Raw genomic sequence first — 21089 nt, 5'->3', positions numbered from 1 at the left:
AGTCCACTCAGTTCTACTTCTTGGTCAGCCAATCATTCAGACAAACATGTTTGTTTACATTTGCAGGAGATAATGTTGCCCGCTTCTTGTTTACAATATCACTTGAAAGTGAGAACAGGCGTTTGGATGGCACTTTTGTAGCTGGTGTTGCAAGATATTTACGTGCCAGATGAGCTAAAGATTCATATGCCCCTTCATGCTTCACCCACCATTCCAGAGGACATGCTTCCATGCTGATGACAGGTTCTGCTTGATAACTATCCAAAGCAGTGTAGACTGACCCACATTCATTTTCATCATCTGAGTCAGATGCCACCAGCAGAAGGTTGATTTTCTTTTTTGGTGGTTTGGGTTCTGTAGTTTCCACATTGTACTGTTGCTCTTAAGACTTCTGAAAACATGCTGTACACCTCATTCCTCGCTCTCAGATTTTGGAAGGCACTTCAGATTCTTAAACCTTGGATCGAGTGCTGTAGCTACTTTTAGAAGTGTCACATTGGTACCTTCTTTGTGTTTTGTCAAATCTGCAGCAAAAGTGTTCTTAAAATGAACATCATCTGCTGGGTCGTCATCCAAGACTGCCACAACACAAAATATATGGCAGAATGCAGGTAAAACAGAGCAGCAGAAATACAATTCTCCCCCAAGAGTTCAGTCACAATTCAGTTAATGTATTATATTTTTAACGAGCAATATCGGCATGGAAGCATGTCCTCTGGAATGATGGCCAAAGCGTGAAGGGGCATACAAATGTTTACCATACCTGGCACATAAATACCTAGCAGTGCCATGCGAACACCTTTTCAGGTGACATTGTACATAAGAAGTGGGCAGAATTATCTCCTGTAAATGTAAACAAACTTGTCTGTCTTAGTGATTGGCTGAACAAAAAGTAGGACTGAGTGGACTTGGAGGCTCTGAAGTTTTACATTTTGTTTTTGAGTGCAGTTATGTAACAACAAATCTATGGTTATAAGTTGCACTTTCATGATAAAGAGGTTGCACTACAGTATGTGTATGAGGTGAATTGAAAAATATTTATCTTGTTTATCATGTTTACAGTGCAAATATTTGTAATAAAAATAATATAAAGTGAGCACTATACACTTTGTAGTCTGTGTTGTAAATTGAAATAAAATATTTGAAAATGTAGAAAAACATTCAAAATATTTAATACATTTCAATTCGTATTCTGTTGTTTAACCATGTGATTAAAACAGCAATTAATCACGATTAATTTTTTAATTGAGATTAATTTTTTGAGTTAATTGCGTGAGTTAACTGCAAATAATTGACAGCCCTAATTGTAAGCAAAATTCAAGAGTGTCTGTTTGTTGAAACAAAAGGACTCCTTTTTCCTCAGTGAGATGTGGTGGTGGAATGACAAAGTTCAAGGAGTCATGAAGGAAAAACTGTGTTTTCAACTTTGGCAAGTAAAGCTCCAACAGCAGGATTTTCAGGAGTTTAAAACAATCCCCCAAAATAGTGAAGAAAGAGGTGGCAGCCAAAAGGCTAAAGTCACGGAAGATCTTCAAATGAGGGAGGATTAGAAAAATACATACACTGTCAAAGACCTGTGATAAGAGAACTAAAGTCACTCGTGAAATCAAAGTAATTAAAGATGACAATGGAAATACATAATTAATGAGAACCAAATTAAGGAACAGTGGAGAAATTATTTTGAAAAGTTCATGAATGAAGATTATCCAAGATAACTATGTTGTCTGATAAAAATTGAACCAGGGTCTAATTTCTCCACTCCTAGACAAAGGAATCGCAGAAGCATTGAAAAATATGACAAACAAGAAAGCTCTCAGCCCCAGTGGAATACCAGCAGAAGTATGGAATTGCCTGGGGCAAGCAGGTATGAATATATCGACACAACTATTTGATTTCATCAAAAGGACTGAGAATATGCCTGATGTTTGGAGAATGAGCATATACACACCACAATTGATTGTACTGACCTTTACTTCTCTTTGTAGCTTCATATCAATAAATGTTTCCCTAATTTTCATCATCTGGCTCATGAGTTTAATGGCATGGTAGTTCCCATAGTCTAGTATGTCTCCTTTTTAATCTAGAAATAATTGCAACTTTTAAACAGGGAGTCTAATTAACCATTGGAACAATTTACCTCAGATTATGGATTTCCCATCACTTTATGTCCATCAAGATTGGATATACACCTCTACCCCGATATAATGGTGTCCTCGGGAGCCAAAAAAATCTTACTGTGTTATAGCTGAAACCGCGTTATATCAAACTTGCTTTGATCCACTGGAGCACGCAGCCCCGCCCCCCTGGAACACTGCTTTACCACGTTATATCCGAATTCGTGTTATATCGAGTCGCATTATATTGGGGTGGAAGTGTATTTCTAATATATATGCTCTAACTCAACCAGAGGTTATGGGCTTGATGCAGGAATAACTGTCTGACATTCTCTAGCCTGTGTTGTGCAGGAGGTCAGATAGAGGATAATAAAGTCCCTGTCACCTTAAAAAATCTATAAAAAAATAATGTCTTATTTGTAGCAGAAAGCCTCTGCTGCCACATGGGTGTGGCAGTTGGGCCAAGTAATCCACCATCTGTGAAGTCTCCCTCCTACAACCAATGAAACTGTAGCATTCAAATTAGCTGTAGAGTAAGGGTGATGATTGGTTGACTTACCAATGATATCACAATGATCTAAGACTCTTGGCATGGCACAGATAAATGCCTCACTGTAGTTGTACACCACAGAGGTGTAATTCATAAAATCAAAATGTCTGAGAACTTAAAAATTGGACAGTAACAGACATCATTTTACAGTCAGAGTCCTTCCTCTTGTCCATCTCTCATTGAGGTCTCTCAATTCACCTCTCCATTTCTGTTCAGTAACCATTGTGCTTAATTGTGCTTCAACTTGTGCAATTCCAAGACAGAAGCTTGGTGGAAAATAGAAACTAACCCCACTGAAGTCAATGGTGTTGCTTTCAGTTTTAGTCCAGCATGGTTTAAATTATTCAAGCAATGAGGCTCTTACTACTTGCACTGGGAAGCTATTCCAGTCTAATAGATTGCACCATTAGGAGTTTTCTCCTGATATTTAACCTGTTTTTTTTCTTTTGCTTAACTGCATTCCATTACTAGTTATATTCGATTGTATTACTCTGAAAAAAAATTACTTCCTCAGTGTTTACACCCCCCCCCAAATAACTCGAGATCATCATCATAAGATAATACTATGAGAACTATCAACAAACTGCAGAAGTAGTTGCAATCAGACTTGATTTTTGTGACAAGCTAGGAAAGAACTATTATTTTTATGACTATTGTGCAAACTTCTTTGTTTGGGTTTTTTATGTGTTATTTGCTAAAAGGGTTTGTTAGACAGACCAAGGAGAAACCTGACCTAAATCAGGGAACATCCCAGAACCTAAAACATGACCTAAATAAGGGAACACTCAAAACACAATAGTCAGATTATTAGCTGTAAAGAAGCTACCTCCCTAGTGCCAGCAAAGTTACACCGTGGTTTTGCTAAGGTTGAGAAGAGAGAGATCAAAGGACATCAGATAGTTAAAGGATTCAGCCTGCAGAAAGGAAGGGGAGTTGAGTGGGTTGTCAGCATTCTGCAAACATACATACTGGGACAGAGTCAGAGAACATGCTACAGAAGGCAGTCTGTTTCTCCCAGCCAGAGATGGGGGTAAACTGAACTGAAGGAAGATTACAAAAACTGGCAAGGAATGTTTAGCGCATAGGTCAATCCCATACATAAAGGCCTTTACACCTTTTCTCTGGGTGCTATGTACTCTCGGAAGAAGAGATAAATTGTTTTGTTTTAAATAAGCTGTTTTTAAGTCACTTTAATTAGCCACGGTCACAATCTCCCAGAAACTGGCAAACCCAGTTTGGTCTGTTGTATTAACACAGTTGGGAAACAGGAAGCAGTTACCCAGGGATCAAGTCCCACAGAAGTTGAACTGCAGGTTTAATTAATCAGAGAGGTACACAAGAGAGGGACAAAAATGGTTTGTACTTGCCTGCAAACCAGCAGCACTTTGCTTGAACTTTGTTCATGTTTTCAAACCTTCTTTTTTACAGTGCCCAGAACAACAGGGCCACATTTTTGGTAGACAGTACTGTGATAATATGGTTAATAATACTGTAATATATCAGAACTAGACAGAGAAGGGCATTTGGAGTAGGACAAAATGTTTTTCCCACCATAATTTTCTAGCTAGAATGAAGATCTCATTTAAAATTTAATTTCTCTCCCTGAGAAACCAGGTAAAAATGTCCTTTGCTGAGCTAGGCTGATGTGCCTGTTCACACAGACAGGCTCAGCCAATCATAGTCAAAGGAGAATATGGCTCGTGGTATTGCCACATTGACTTCCAGGCATAAAGCTCTAGAGAAGTTTAGTAATTATTTTTCTCCCTCAAGACAGAAGTTCCATTTTATTATTTCATCACAGCTATTTTTTCTAATACTTTTTACATGCGTTATATTTTAAATTTTCATGTTTTCTTCTCCTCCCTCCTCTTTCTATTGAAGTTGCTTAAGGGGGAGAAAATGCTTCTGGATACGTACCGTAGAGCACTGACAAAGTAGTACTTAATGAAGGAGCATGCTTGCACTACATTTACTCTACACAATAAGTTTAAGCTGTTGTCAGAAGAATAGGGTTTAATTAAACAAATTTTCCACTATGATACACACAATGTAAATAGTCTAATGAAGTACTTAGGGACAAACATTCAGATCTTGTCAGGGCCAAAGGGAATTAATTCAACTTGGAACAAAACACCACGAACAGAGCAAGTAGGAATATTCTTTGCTTGTTTTATGTTTTAAAATTCCCATTTCCTCATGAGATTGAGCGGAGCTAGAAGATCTGTAATAGAAATCTTTAACAGATGAGTCATATTACTACTGAAAATGACTAATTTACAAGTGCATAAAATGACCAGCCCAGATTCAGTGTTGCATGAATGATTTCTTATGACCATTTGGCTGTTTGTCTTTATGTCAGCATTATCCTCTTGGCCAGATTTATATTTGGGGAGGACAAGAGATGATGTAGTCATCTTCAGAAAAAAATAGCTTGACAATATCTATTTTAGATAAACCTATGTTTACTGGCATTAATTATATTACCCTCCTTTAATTCTTTATTAATCAAGTCTTGTCTCAGCCAATTCATTACCTTGCATGTGCACAGGCCTATAGTTATCCGGGTTATCCTGTTTACCACTTTAAAAAAATTGCACGTTAGTTTCTTCCAGTCTTCTGGAACTTCCGCAGTGCTCCATGACTTATTGAAAATCAAAATTAACAATCCAGCGAGTTCTGCAGCAAGCGCTTTTAAAACTTTTGGAAGCAAGTTATCTGGATCTGCTGATTTTAAAAAAAATGTCTAACTTTAGTACCCTGTATTTAACATCCTCCAGAAATACTAATGATATGGAAAGAATGTATCATTTGCTATGACTACATCCATCTGTTTTTCCCCAAATACAGAACAGAAAAAAATAATGAACTGGTCTTCCTTTTGTGCATTACTGAAAATTCTCCAATTTCAATGTAGTAATGGACCAGCACCATTGTTAGTATTCTTTTTGTTCCCAATATAAACTTCTTATTGTTCTTAATTCAGATGGCCATAGATTTCGCCTTGAGTCCTTTTGCTTGCCTTATCAATAGTCTACATTTCCCATTCTGATTTATATTAGTTACTATCAACTTCCCCTCTTTCCATTAGTTATTTTATCAGTGCCATCACTTCCCTCTAAATCAGGTTATTTTTTAATTAAGACAGCCTTCTTCCTTGATTATAGCTTTTGGGGAATTTAATAAAGATTTCCCAGTTATTGTTCACATTTTCTTGACTAAATTATTCCTCCCAGCACATGTGGCTCAAAATAGTTGTCAATTTTGTGAAATTGGCCCTTTTAATGCACTGTGTGTGTGTGTGTGTGTATATGAAGAGAAGAAATTCTTGAATTTCCTACACACCAATGGATGTGTGTTTGTGTGAACATGTATGTACACACACACACACAAACACATACATCCACTGATGTGTAGGTAATTCAAGAATTTCTTCTCTTCATGTCCTTTGGCTCTAGGTTAATTTTTTTCTTAACATCTCAATTTTGTGCTAAAGGAACACTAATATCTTTCCTCTTTTTGCCCTCCCCTTTTGTTACTAACTTAATGCCCTCCTGACTACTTTAGCCAACCTGTCCCTGAGAAGATTGGTCCCCCTTCTACTGAGATCAGGTCATCCAAATTATACAATCCCGTCTCCACATAAAAAGAGGACCAATGTTCAACAAAATCAAACCCTTCATCCTATGCCACTTACCTAGCCAGTGTTTCACTTCCAGAATCTTCCATCTTTCTCTGCTCATGGGATAGAAAGGATCTCAGAGAAGATCATTTGGATGATGTTCTTCTTCAGTACACTTCTGAGTTCCCTGAGGTAATCTAGCTGCAATATATCCCATGATGCAGAGTCATTAGTGCCAATATGAACCATCACCAGTGTACCTTTTCTCATTGACTTCAAAAACATAACCAATCTTGGAGTGATATCTCATGCCTTTGCTCTAGGAAAGCAGCACATCATCCTGTTGTCTGCATGTCCCTTGAAGAATGGTCTTTCAATTCCTCTGAGTATTAAATCCCCAGGCAGGATTATCTGTCTCCCTTAGATGGTTGGAGAATTCTTTGTGGACAAGCTTAGTTACAGGCTTGGCCAAGATACCATCCAACAGTACCTCCCATATCTCTCTCCATACCCTTCGTCCAGCTGGACTTGCAAAGGTATCTTCCACAGTTTCAATGTTTAGGACCTGGTATTGACTGGAAACGTCTATCTGTATGGAATTCCTCCCAGTCCTCTTCTCTCTGGTGGCCACAGCCTTCCCATCCTCATCTATCTCCAGCTATACAGAATGGAACTGTGACCTCTAGCCTCTGGTAGTTATGAACTGCCAGGCCTCCTGCCTGACTTCCTCTCTCCCAACTTCTTGGTGGACAGCTCCTTTGTTTCTTGAACCTAAAGTACTGACATTTCCTGAACCTGGCTGTCTAGGAACTCCTCAACTCCTCCAGTTCTTAGTAGTGTCTCTACATGCTCATCCAATCAAAGTATCTTCTCCTCCAGCAGGCACCAACTTGCACTTCATGCACAGAAAATGCTTTCTGGCTTCAGGTAGAAAAGAAAACATGCACATCTATTATACATCACCACCACTATTCCACTTCTGGCCAACTTGATATCACACATAGATCAGGATCTGGAAGGAAAACCTTTTACACTCCCTCCCTCAACTCCCCACAAAACTCTGTTAGCTGCCTCTGTTTGCAATTCTCAAGTTTGCCTAACAAGTGATTTTTTATACAAAATCTCCTTGCTTAGTTCAGCTGAGCTCTGCCCCTCAGCACCAGGGAGCAATTAATTACCCAGATTTTCAACAGTGTACATAATCTAAAAATAACATAATCTGACTTTTACCATATTGCCAACCCCATGCACTCAAAAATCATGCATCAGGCCCAAAAACATGCCTTCTGGTTTCTGATTTTTGAATACACTCGGATCACTTTTTCAGGCATTTCTCTGCAATCAAGAGGATGAGAAACTTACTTTTTTTAAAATGAAAACCAAGATTTTCACATAATTAATTGCCACCATGAGTGAGGCTTTCAGAATATACCACGCATCTCAAAACTCACAATAAAGTCATGAGAGTTATCAACACTGCTTTTATTCCACAGGATGAGTTGCCAGGGCTGGCAATAAGACTAACTGTCATTTTACTTATCAATAGGGAAATATTTGAGAGAATTCAAAGAAATTAATAAAATTCTATTGAGAACAAGCAATTACCCAATATTAACTAATCTTCCCATAATGTACATTTAGAAGAAATCTAAAAGCAGGAAGCGTTCCCAAAAGTAAAGCTGGTTGAGCTAGTCTTCATTCATACAATTTGTACAATTTAGCTCCCTCTTTTTGGTTAACTGGAAACCTAGCCTAATTTTTGTTGTCTTCATTAGTCATAAGTATATATTGAATACTTTGGGATGCATATTATATTACAGGTTGTTTATGAATAGTTCTCTTTGATACTTTGCTGTTTGCGTGGTTGGTCACCTATGTTACTGCTTCCATTCCTTCACTGGTGACAAACATTTTGAACAGACCACCACCACATGCTACTCTTCTGGTATGAATATCCGGACAAATAATTTTTGGTACTAAAAATTAAGAGACTTTCAGTATTCACAAACATCTGAACTACCTACTAGATGCCTGAAAATTCTCAAACAATGAAGAGTAGCACTTCACGAATTGCAGCAAACTATGCTTGGGTACGTTTATTTGCCAAAATATTTGAAAATCAGAGTTGCTGTTTATATATTTATTTTTAATAGTAATACAATCTGCTGCAATTAAAACCCAGTATACATACATGGAAATAGTGCAAACCATTTCCAGAAGTGTCTTGTTCTTCACATTTGTTTTGCAGCATTTTTAATTCAAAATATGGAAATATTGTCATACAATCTGAATAAAATAAAATTAAGAAACAGTAATAGATCTGAAGAGTTTTTCACTTAAAGGGTTATTAGGCAATTGAAAATACTGTCATGGGAAGGTCTGCAATTGAAGCTACAAACAGTAAAACATTTAAGGCTGGAGCACATAAGTCTCTGGGAACTCATAGCATATCTATGTATACCTGCTGAAAGGTGGATTACTTGTGCCATAGGCAACATGGGCCACTGATTCTTTTTATCCAAATTGGCTATGTTTGTTCTTAAATAAGTGGAAATATGCATGACATGCCACTGACTGAGTATAGCAAGAGCTAAATGTGATGATGTAGCAGCAGTAGGTGCATAGATTCTTCTAATTTGTTCCTAAATTTTATATACCTAGCTCCTTATATTCTTAATGGTCTAGAGACACAGTTTATGAAATGTGCTCAATTAATTTGACATACTTTTTTGGTAGAAGAAGATATGTTGCCTGGCAAGTTGCCTAGTTGTAAATGATGTTAAAAACACATTTAAATTTTTTTTTCTCCACTGAATTGTGCTCCTAAATTATATCACAGCAAGCTGAATTGTAAAATATAACACAGGAGCAAAGACTGCTACAAAGTCAAGGAACTGATGTGACAGATATTAAAATCTTTGCATTTTATGGTTATAAAGGAAGAATATAAAAGAATTACTGCTTAAGGAGAAGGGGCTTAATGTGTGGGTTATACCTCAAAGCTAAGGCTGATCTCCATCAGTATTAAAGAAAAAAAAAACATTTCAGAAGTTTAAGAAACTTGTTACATTTTCATATAATCTTCTTGACATCTTTGTGGATTACAGAAGCCCAATGCACGTGGTTTTAATCTCACAGAGTCCAATTCCTCTCATAGATACACTGGAACAACTACATCAAATTCAAAGTGAACTGAACAGGTGCAAATTGAGGAGAGAATTTGGACCCCTTTCTGCCTCATTGAGCAAGGTGTTAACTACTAACTGTAAGTAACTGTGGAAAAGATGGACTTTTTCCTGTACGTAATTTTTTGCCTTCCTACACCTAAGACTACACTGAAACAGGAAAAACAATATACAATGGGGATGTACGAAAATTCATCTATTCTGTAATCCACAGGAGTGCCTTCATGTTCATTTCACTCTCATTTCCACTCACTTTCTTCCATGCCATCTTTTAAATTTTCACTATTAATTTGCTCTCCCTTCCACTTCCAAGCTTTCTTCAGTGACATACAAGGAGTTCACTACTGATCCTCTCATTCTTCTCCTACCACTCTTCTTCTCCCCCTCCCCACCCCCCATTCCCTGGATAGGGACATTTTCCTGTCCCTGAAGAATTCTATACATCTGTTGTAACTGCCTATTTACTAACCTTTTCTGATCCAGAGAAGTTCTTGAGAAGGTAGCCTTTTTCTTATCTCTTACACATCCATATCTTTGATCCTTTTGAATCTGAGCTTTGTTTATCTATAACACAAAACTGCTCTCTTCATACAGTTAGCAACCATCTCCTAGTAGATGTGGGTTGTTTTTCCTGGTTCCTACTTCTTCATTTCAGCACCATGGACTACTAGGATACCTCTTTAGCCATGAAGAGGTCTCTCTCTTGTTCTAACCTACCAGGGTCATTATCTTATCTACCACACCTCTCTCATTCCCTCTCTCCCTATCCATTACTATATCCTCTGGTAGTTTTCATTCTAGCCAAAACTGCTCTATGAAGTTCTAAAAGACTCAGTTCTCATCTTTCTGCTCTTTTCATTTTTGCTGAAATCCCCAACTGTGCCTTTACCCACTCTTACCTTCGCCACCACTCCCTCATCTATGGCCTTGCTAGCTTCTAAGTCTCCAAACTCCAGCAATCAGAGAATTCTGCTACATTAATTCTGTCCAAAAAATTGTCCAACAAATAGTGACTGCATTAGCTTCAACCTCAGACACAACCACTGACTCTCCAGGATTTAGTTCAGAATTATCCCTTCACTTAAAAGGATAAAACATCAGACTAAATCAGAGATGACAACAAGTTCTCACTGTTGGCATCATGCAACTCCCCTTATATATCTGCTCAGCATGAAACTAGCTGCAAAGTTGCCTTGATGAGCTGTACATACGAAATATCCTACTTCTTAAGAAAGCACTGGGGGCTCTACAGCATGCAGTACATGTGACAGTTTAAAAGCAGGCAAGTGTGCATGCCTTCGCTGTAGTTATATCTGGCATCAACTGCTCTGTTAAAAAAAAAGTGGCACTAAATTGCTCCCTGAGATTACATTGATTTGTTGCAATTTACTGTGAGTTAAAAGGAGCCTTTTCATGGTCTTAACTATATAATGATAAACAATTGAGCTCTATAATCTGTTACATGAAGACAGGACTTTAATGTTGGGAGACGGGGTAAAAAAAAAGCGAATGACTGAGGATTTTCTTCTGTTCAGATATATCTGGGTAACTTAAATACCTACTTTAAGTAATTGTTACATTTTTATGTGCTAATGTTAAATATTCACGTCTAAAATTAATCAAATAAATTAAATTACACTGTGTGTCATAGTGTTAATTAATCTACACAGAGAGCAGAATTGCTCTCTCCCCTTGCTAAGTTATGGTTATGATCACTTGAACAGGATGCTGCCCCATGGAGAAAGCATACAATGTTTTTTCCTATATTAAGATTATTGTACTCTGCAGGATGTAAATTCCTATACAGGGTGGTCCAACAGTCAGGAAACCACAAATCCACGGATGACGTCATACCAACATTAACCTGTTCAGTCAAAACTTGTTAAAAATGGATGCAACTACAGATCTATTCCAAACATATTTTTTACTGATATTGTAGACTGGAAATTACTCATAAAATGCCACTTTGAAAATGAAAACCAGGCCATTGTTCAGTATCTCTTTAGTTTCTGCCAGAGTAGTTAGAGTTTTCATTCCTGTTTTATTTTCTTCCCATGTTCACATGAAAGTGCCATCTCTGGTAAATAATATTGAAAATGCCAGCCTGAACAAGAAAACACTGATCCAATGGCACCTTTCAGTACTACAAATTGGGACATTTTAAATTCTTATTTTCTAACGTAAAAGCAGGAGTAGTTAAAAGCTGCCTGACCGTTGTTAGAGTTATTAAAAGCTGCTGCCAAGCCAGCATAAGCATTTTTAATTAGAAACAAATTTATTTTAATCATTTTCTAATACAGTATTATCATTTTCATTTCCACATGTGTGAATAATGAAAGAGAGAGTGACAGTTTGCAAGTGACCAGCTGGTAAAGAGATAATGAAATCCATATCGAGGGAGGCATTTCATTTTTAAAACAACCCACACAGTGAGAGAGAGGCAGACTAGTGGAAAATGGTTATGTTCTTTTTGGGATCCTTCTTTTTATTATATGAATTTATAATATCCATATTTCATTTTAAATAATATTCCAAAACCAATAAGCAACCACGTACTAAAAAGCATAATACAAGTCTGAAATATATTCATAAGTTAGGCTGAGTGCATACTGGCTCCTGCCTAAACCCTAATGAAGCTGACTTTTCTGTTGAACAATTCAAGTTTCACATCCACAATTTCTGACATTCTAAAAACCTATCAAGAACAGGTTTTCTGTTATAGCATCATATTAGCAACTGTGTAGCTAACAAGGCTCTTTATTGTAAGCTCCTATCTGCAGGTGATTGTAACTTTTTGAATAAAAATTACCTCTTGGGTTGACACAATGCTCTATATCTGGAGCGTTACACATAGAAATAGACACCACTGCATTTATTTCACTGATTACACATTCATCTAAATGCATGTAACTTGTTAATTGAAATGTGACTGAACAATTACAATGAAAAGTTCGCAGAAGCCACTTACACAGCAAGTGTGATGTTGCACATTGAGAATCCATGCAAATAAAGTCACTAATCTGATACATTTACGTTTGAAAATTATAGATACTGTTCCTGAATCATCTTGACTAATATTTTATATAACTTTAATGTTTATAAATTTGTTTTTCAACAAAATTTTATGTGAATATATTTCAGCCTATGGCTTGCCCAAACTTGTGCCTTGCACACCATCATGTTAGTTCATATTTGGATAATTGCTCATATAATTCATTACGTGAAACCTGCCTTAAGCAACCCCTCACAGACTGACATTTGTTTTTTTAATGGATGGAGATAGAAGAGATAGAAAAGAGACTGGTGCACTGTGTCACTTGCGCATAATGATTTGTAAATAAATGCCTAATAATTTCTAAATGAGCCAAAGAGCTTTCATTTTTTTTATTTTTATAAACTATGTTTGAATAAACTTGTGCAAACTCCCAGAATTTTTGTTGGGTTTTTGTTTTGTTTTTTTGCCTACCTATGAAAACAGAGGGCCAGATTCTGATCTCCACTGTATGTAGATATATCTGAAGTTACTGTATGAAACCACTAAAACTTCTAATGAGGTTACTTCACATATACATATGTGTAAGAGATCAGAATCTGGTCAACAGTATTCCATGCCTTAGTGTTCCATTTCTATATAATTTGCATGCAGGTTACAGTTATTAATATGTTCACCACAGACCAATGGGCAACTCCATGTTTGGATGGGCTTCTTCTATTCTCTGTTATCTTTGGTGTTCAGAGGAACAAAACTTTCCCTCAAACTTTTCTATAATGCTGAAAACATGTGATAACTGATGTGTATATTCAGTACAGATACAAGCATCTAACTAAAAGAGCGATTTAAAAATATTTTAATCTAAACGGTTGCTTCTTCAGGATGGAGACTGTCTCTCTAGGGAGCCCACACAGTGGGACTCCAATTCCATATAAGGCCTTGGTGTGCTATTCTAATACAAGCAACAACTTAGGTAAGGGATTTAAAGTATGATTAAATATGGAATAAAAATAGTTTATGTTTGTAATTTAAAAAATTCTGGAGTTCAGATCCAGTTGAGGTTAGCTGCACTGTTTGAGTTTTAATACAACTGCATATACAGTTTTTAATATGGAATAAAATCTTCAGACTAACTGTCTGAACAAAAAATTCTTAAGCCTATAAACCTTGAGGGAGATTATAGTGAATTCTGATTTATTTATATATATATATATAGATTCATAGATATTTAGGTCAGAAAGGACCATTATGATCATCTAGTCTGACCTCCTGCACAACACAGGCCACAGAATTTCACCACCACTCCTGAGAAAAACCTCTCACCTGTGTCTGAGCTATTGAGGTCCTCAAATTGTGGTTTAAAGACTTCAAGGAGCAGAGAATCCATCCTCCAGCAAGTGACCCATGCCCCATGCTACAGAGGAAGGCGAAAAACCTCCAAGGCCTCTTCCAATCTGCCCTGGAGGAAAATTCCTTCCCGACCCCAAATATGGCAATCAGCTAAAGCCTGAGCATATGGGCAAGATTCATCAGCTAGATACTACAGAAAATTCTAAAATATATGTGTGTGTGTATATATATATATATATATATATATATATATAAACTCCTATGCTCTTAAGAAACCTAATCATGCATATGATATTTTTCTGAATCACATCTGATACTTAATCAGCGTTAGTGTATGTATTTGACCTGTGTTACATTTGGAGGTCTCCGTGTTAACCTTAATTTCAACAGAAGAAAAGATTACACTGATTCAGCGAGACTGCTGATACAGTTTCTGGAGAAAAAAGACTGTTCCCTCAAAAAGACTTTTCTCAAAATCTGCAAGATCAGACATGTTTCAGAGTAACAGCTGTGTTAGTCTGTATTCGCAAAAAGAAAAGGAGTACTTGTGGCACCTAGAGACTAACCAATTTATCTGAGCATAAGCTTTCATGAGCTACAGCTCACTTCATCGGATGCATACTGTGGAAACTGCAGAAGACATTATATACACAGAGACCATGAAACAATACCTCCTTCCACCCCACTCTCCTGCTGGTAATAGCTTATCTAAAGTGATCACTCTCCTTACAATCAGACATCTTTCAGGAAAGAGAAAAGCATCTCCATAACTAAGATGAGAGAATAAGATTTAATCACATACGGGATATACAGAATAATTACCAGGAAGAAAGTTAACAGAGTGAAACTTTCAAATCAAGAATTGTCTTTAATAAAAAAACAATTACCAAGATTGTTTGTAATATTAGTTATATTTTTGGGGTTTACAGTGATTTATTTCAAGACAGTTGAAAGTTGTATAACCGGGATCAGCAATCTTTGGCGCATGGCCCGCCAGGGTAAGAACCCTGGCGGGCCGGGCCTGTTTTCTTTACCCGCTGCGTCCACAGGTTTAGCCGATTGCAGTTCCCACTGGCTGCAGTTCACCGCTCCAGGCCAATGGGGGCTGGGGAAAGCGGCACAGGCCGAGGGATGTGCTGGTCACTGCTTCCCACAGCCCCCATTGTCCTGGAGCGGAGAACTGCAGCCAGTGGAAGCTGCAATTGGCCAAACCTGCAGACGTGACAGGTAAACAAACTGGCCCGGCCCGCCAGGGGTTGCCAAAGGTTGCCGATTTCCGTATAATATTGGTTCACATGCCTAAATATTTTATGTTTAAAATGTCTGACAGCTATTTCCCTTTAACATTTTTCTTAGTGTCATAGACCAGTTTGATAAGCTGTGTCATGTATCTGTGATTCTCTTGACATGACAAATGTGTGAAAGGCAACAGATGCAAGCACACAAACACCTTACTTTTCTCTGATCACTGCACTATGTGTGTCTTAGTTTGCCACTCACCTGCAGTGTTGTCTAATCCACACACCATTTTTAAAGCACGAGGTATATGCAATTCAGCTGACTTAGTGGAGACCTGACTTTCACCAAGGCTACTATGTTATATAGAGAATTCCAACAATATATTTTGTTATGCTTAGTTTTACATAAACTGGGTGATATCCTGACTCCAGGTCACCACCCCTTTGCTCTGCTTCAATGGGGTACTAAATTCTTCTGGTGTGAGGGAATCCCTTCACGACATAGAGCCAGCATAGCATAGGGGACATAGGGTGTGACTGGAGAGGGAGCAAGGCCAGAAATCCTGTGCTCTGAAACACTGAGCTGCCACAACAGCTGCTAGAAGGTCATTTCCAGACAGCATAAGTTAGAATAGCCGTGAAGCTGTAATACAGCCATCTTTTTTCCATCCCTCCACCCAGGTTCTGTTCAGAGAGTAAGTGAGAGAGACTCAAAGAATAGTCACTGTGTCTTTTATGTTACCATGTATATCTTTGGAAAGTTATTTTTTTTTTAAATAATTTCAAAATCTCTGACTTCTGTGTAGTTTCTCCAGATTTACAGAAATGCAATTTAGAAAATAATTTGGCCCAAAGTTTGTAAGATACTTTACAAATTTGTTAAGTATTAATCTGTTCAATAAGAATGAAATGTAGAACCACTAAAATGAAATATAGGCATTGGAACTTGTTGCTGACATGTTATCAAACTCTTAAGTAAATATACCTAAGCATAACGGATTATGTATATGCCTTTTAACTATTTAGAAAGCCACTTACAGTTTAATGATCTACCCAACCTTAAAATGTCGTCTCCAGTTTGTCTGCTGAGTCAAATTGTGAGACAAGATTCCCAATATTGAAATCTTTCATCGTTGTTGGATGTCTGGCATTCAAAGCACACTCATAAAAGCTCAGCTGCTTTGCTCTGGGCATCTTATTGATATGACTGACTTGAGAATACCTCAGGCCATATGTTATGGTCAGCTAAAGCAAGGCACCCATTCTCATGGTAACCAATACAAATTATATATTCTACCAATACATTAAAAGCAAGAGGAAGATCAAGGACAGGGTAGGCCAATTACTCAATGAGGGCAGAAAGACAATACCAGAAAAAGTGGAAATGGCACAAGTGCTAATTCACTTTTTTTTTTTCAGTTTTCACCTGACAGGTAAGTAGTGATTGGATGGCTAACATAGTAAACACCAGTGAAAATAAGGTAGAATCTGAGGCTAAAATAGGGAAAGAACAAGTTAAAAATTACTTTGACAAGTTAGATGTCTTCAAGTCACCCAATGAAATACATCCTAGATTACCCATGTAGCTAACTGATGAGATATCTAAGCCATTAGCAATTATCTTTGAAAACTCATAAAACAGGAGAGATTCTGGACTGGAAGAGGGCAAATATAGTCCTAATCTATAAAAAGGGGAATAAGAACAACCTGGGGAATTACAGACCAGTCAGCATAACTTCAGAATCTGGAAAGATAATGGAACAAATAATCAAGTAATCAATTTGCAAACACCTAAAAGATAAGTAACAGCCAACATGGATTTGTCAAAAAAAAATTATGTCAGAATAACCTAATAGCTTTCTTTGAGAGGGTAACAAGCCTTGTGGATAGGGGGAAGAGGTGGATGTGGTATATCTTGACTTTAGTAAAGCTTTTGATACTGTCTCGTATGACCTTCTCATAGACAAACTAGGGAAATATAGCCTAGATGAAGCTACTATCAGGTCAGTGCATAACTGGCTGGACCGAAGGACAGGAGACATCTGACATAGGTTTAATCAGGCCTCAACTTTATTATTAGATGTCGGGGACTACCCAGCAGACAAAAGTGTACAGTGCAGGTAACCCCATGTTTATTCCATAATTACACAGGGGCTTTTACCAGCTCCCAATCTATTTCCATCCTGGTCCCTCCAGCAAATCCATTGCTGGGACCTTACCATCTACCTCTGCTGGTAGGAGGGTTAAGGTGGGGTGTAATAATGGGGTTTGTCTCCTTGCCATACCAATCATAGGAGTCCCCAACTGCCTCCCACCCCAATCCCTCCTTTACAAAACACCTCTTCTGAAGTCCTTTTCCACGCCATTTATCCGGTCCCTCTATACCTTTCCTATGGAGTACCTGCACTGGACATATAAAATCATTTGTATAGTATTTATGCATTACAGAAAGTATTGTGGTTTAAAAACATTCTTCACAGATAAAGCTTTATCTAAATTTTACATCATTAAAAATTGGAAGCTTGGTCTTCCTAAGAGCCTTGTTTTTATAAAATTCACACTTCTTTACAAGCTGTTTAAAAAAATCCCAACTGTTTTTCAGATAATGAAATCAAACTTGTCATGTTTGTAGCAATTAATATGTCAACTATGTATTTCAAAGTTTAAGTCAATTACTCTTTCCACTCAAGAGATGCAATTGTCTGAACAACAGTTATATAACTCAAGCACTACTCTTATTACACAGTTGCTATTCAAGCACCATACAAAAGTATGAATTTCCAAGTATGACGCATCTATTATAGAGATAATAGTACAGTAAACGGAAAGAGAATCTAGTGAAAAATAGCACACATACATTTTCATATGATATAAATGATGAGCCCAATCGCAGTTGCACTGAAATCAATGTGAGTTTTCCCATTAGCACCAATGGGAACAGAAGCAGGTTTGAAACAAGAGCTAAAAGACACATTTATAGTTGGCAACAGAAGAAGGGAGGGTTAAAGATACACTGAGCTTTCTTGTTTTGTTAATACTCAAACTGTATTGTTAACATGCAGTCTGAAAGTTATATTGTTGTTGCTAGCAATCAAACTTTTTTTGTACTTAAAAATGGCATTACTGAGACTTTGGTGATGTGGCTAAGGCTTCTATATGCCATTTTACTACAGAATAAAGAGAACATCTGGCAATTTTACTGATTTCTGATGTTATTTTGCATTCTTTTAATTAATGTACACTGCAGTACAATATGAACTGCCACAAAACTGGAGTGCCTGAACTTTTCTAGAAGAAACTTGACTTTAAGATAGTTTCCATTTATACACTATTGAATTATGATGAAACCAAGAAAATCTATAATGTTCTTTAACAGTGTATTCTTAGAAATCTTACTGACTTGGATAGGGCCACGATTTCACCACTTGAATCAAAAAGTCAGGGGAAGATCAATACTCAAAGTCCTAGATCTAAATCCAAGCCTATGAACAGAACTAGTTCTGATCCAAAACTGGAAGTGATTTATTTCATATTTCTGATTTCATGAGGCTCAAATCCCACCATTCAAAACAACTATCCAACTTTTCTTGGTATTTCTGCCTTTTTGTGCCAAAGCATGATGAGATTTCAGATTTCAAGGTAGTCAAAGCCAAACCTGAAGCATAGTCCTGATTGGCCTCAAAAAGGCTAAATATGAGGTATCATGCTTTCCTTCTTAAGCCATATATCTGACATTTAGACACACAGGGAGCCTCAACACAGCACTTTACAGCTTATCATTGCTGTACAAATGACAACTGTGTGTAACATCATGTTGGGCATATCACAGATTGTTGAGACTGCCTCCTAACAAAGTAGAAATATTCAGATAAGCTCTGTTGCCAAGCATCAATCCTATAAAACAAATTCATAGGATGCTAATACTGCTGACAATTGAATGCATACATTTTTAAATAGACTGGTTAGCAAAGAGCAAGGAGACAGAAGTGACATTTGCTGAGCTTTACTTTAATCAACCTTGTGACAGTAAGACACATATCTGTTTAAGAACAAGGACCGTAACCAAACACATCAAAGCATCTCTTCTTTTTTGCTCTTCTATAAACTAATCCCAACTCAACAAAATATAGTCTACAAATAAGAATCTGGTTATAACATTTAGGTTGTTAAAATAAATCTGTAATTTCTCTCCCATTGCATCCTATTTACTTTAATATAATCTCAGAGACATAACTGCAGCTGGAATCATCTCAATCAAGAACAACTTCATTCATATGCAACCCCCCCAACCCAAAAAAACAACAAAAAAACCCAAAAAACAGCCTCAACAGAAGGGCAAGCTGTATATTTAGTGAATGTAATTAAAGCAGTGAGCTGGAAGTCAGAAGGCCAGGGTTCTATTCCTAATTCTCTTACTGACTTGCTCTGTTACTTAGGTAATTAATCTATCCTCACTATGCTATAGTTTTCCTGATAAGCAAAGCTATCACAAAGCATATGTAGAATTATGGTTTGGCATTCCTCTCATAATTTTGCATACTGGGATCTTCCTTCTTTAAAATAGAAGATGTTTGGTTCATTAAATTGGAAATGTAATACCTTTACAGCCCATAATATTTTTATGTCTACCAAAGGTGGCAACCCCAGTGAAGTAAAAAGTATCTTTTTTTAATGCCAGCCATCCATTCATTGTTCTAAAATGACAGGAATTGTATGGTCCCAACCAACATTAGAGAGCATGCAGGAAAAAAACATTTGCTATTGTATGTATAAACAATGATTTAGGTATTTTTTGATATTCTATTTGGCTTTCCATAGAAAGCACAGTACTCCTTAAAAACTGTGGGATGGCAGTAGCCATCATAAATCTCTTACTATTAGATACAGTCTAATATCTCTATAAAAGAAAAATTATGAAGAAGTTTCTTGTTGATGTGTAGTAATGTCTTAGTTTCTATTAGCATTCCAAAAGGCAACAGTTTGCTTGTGTTTCTTTAAGTGGAATTTGAGCTCATGAATAAAGAAAAAGAGCCATAAAGAGTGTTCTACTCATTGTACAGACATCCAAAGAGACAAAACTAGTGAGAAAGAAGGAACCACTCTCTTGTGCCCAATAAGGTTTTCACTGCTGTTTGTGGGTCCTAAGCTGGTCATAGGAGATGGGTGGAGGTAGAAGTTCTTTTGGCTGTCTTCTTTTTAAATTTAGAACATAAGTAATATATTAAAATAATTACTTACAATTTTTAAAAGTCTTCCTTCAAACAGTAAACCATTTTCATACAACAAAGTTCTAGGAAAAGGAATATTGCATTTTATTCTTTCAGCATGTGATTTATTATTTTTCTTTCCATGTGACATCATCTTAGGGAAAAAGATGCTGTTGACATATCATGACTGACAGACATGATTTTTATAAAAAACAAGGTCTCAGCTTTATCAAACAAGCATGAAAATGAACACTCTAGATATATGTGCCCTCACCAGACTAATTTACATCATAATACTGATAAGCACACTGAAGTTCTGACTTAAGGCTACCTTGTCATAATCAAAACACTCTTCCCCCCAAACACTCATCACTTTATGGATTATCAAGGAATGCGGGGGGGGGGGGGGGGTTGGATGGGGCAGGAGTCCGGGGGGCCGGGGTGGGCAACGACCCCCTCATGGGGTGAGGAGGGAACCCGTTGTTAAGATTTTGGCAGCTCATCACTGCCCTCATGTAATTGCCCAGATCTCAAAGGCCGGTTACCTTATGTGTCTGTCCAAGTTAATCAGATACAAGCAAGACACCTTGCTTTCACCTAGTCCAAACTTCTCTTCTCTACACCAGGTGACCTCCACTTAAAAGATATAACTGGTCATGCTGTGAAGTTCAATCTCCTCCTGCCTCAAAAGGCCAGCTTCCTGTTTGAGGAAAGAACAGATACCTGTAAGTCTATATCACTACAGAGACACCTTTAAACCTCTTTGATTACACAGGGCTTTGCTTGGTTTAAATATCTGTAAAAGTGCATGTAGAATGTGTCAAATTAAGCCAT

This window comes from Lepidochelys olivacea (genome assembly GCF_965140295.1).
Source record: "Lepidochelys olivacea isolate rLepOli2 genome assembly, chromosome: 9".
NCBI classification, from domain to species: Eukaryota; Metazoa; Chordata; order Testudines; family Cheloniidae; genus Lepidochelys; species Lepidochelys olivacea.
The sequence above is the reverse complement of the archived record's forward strand: the minus strand, read 5'-3'. Positions refer to the sequence as shown.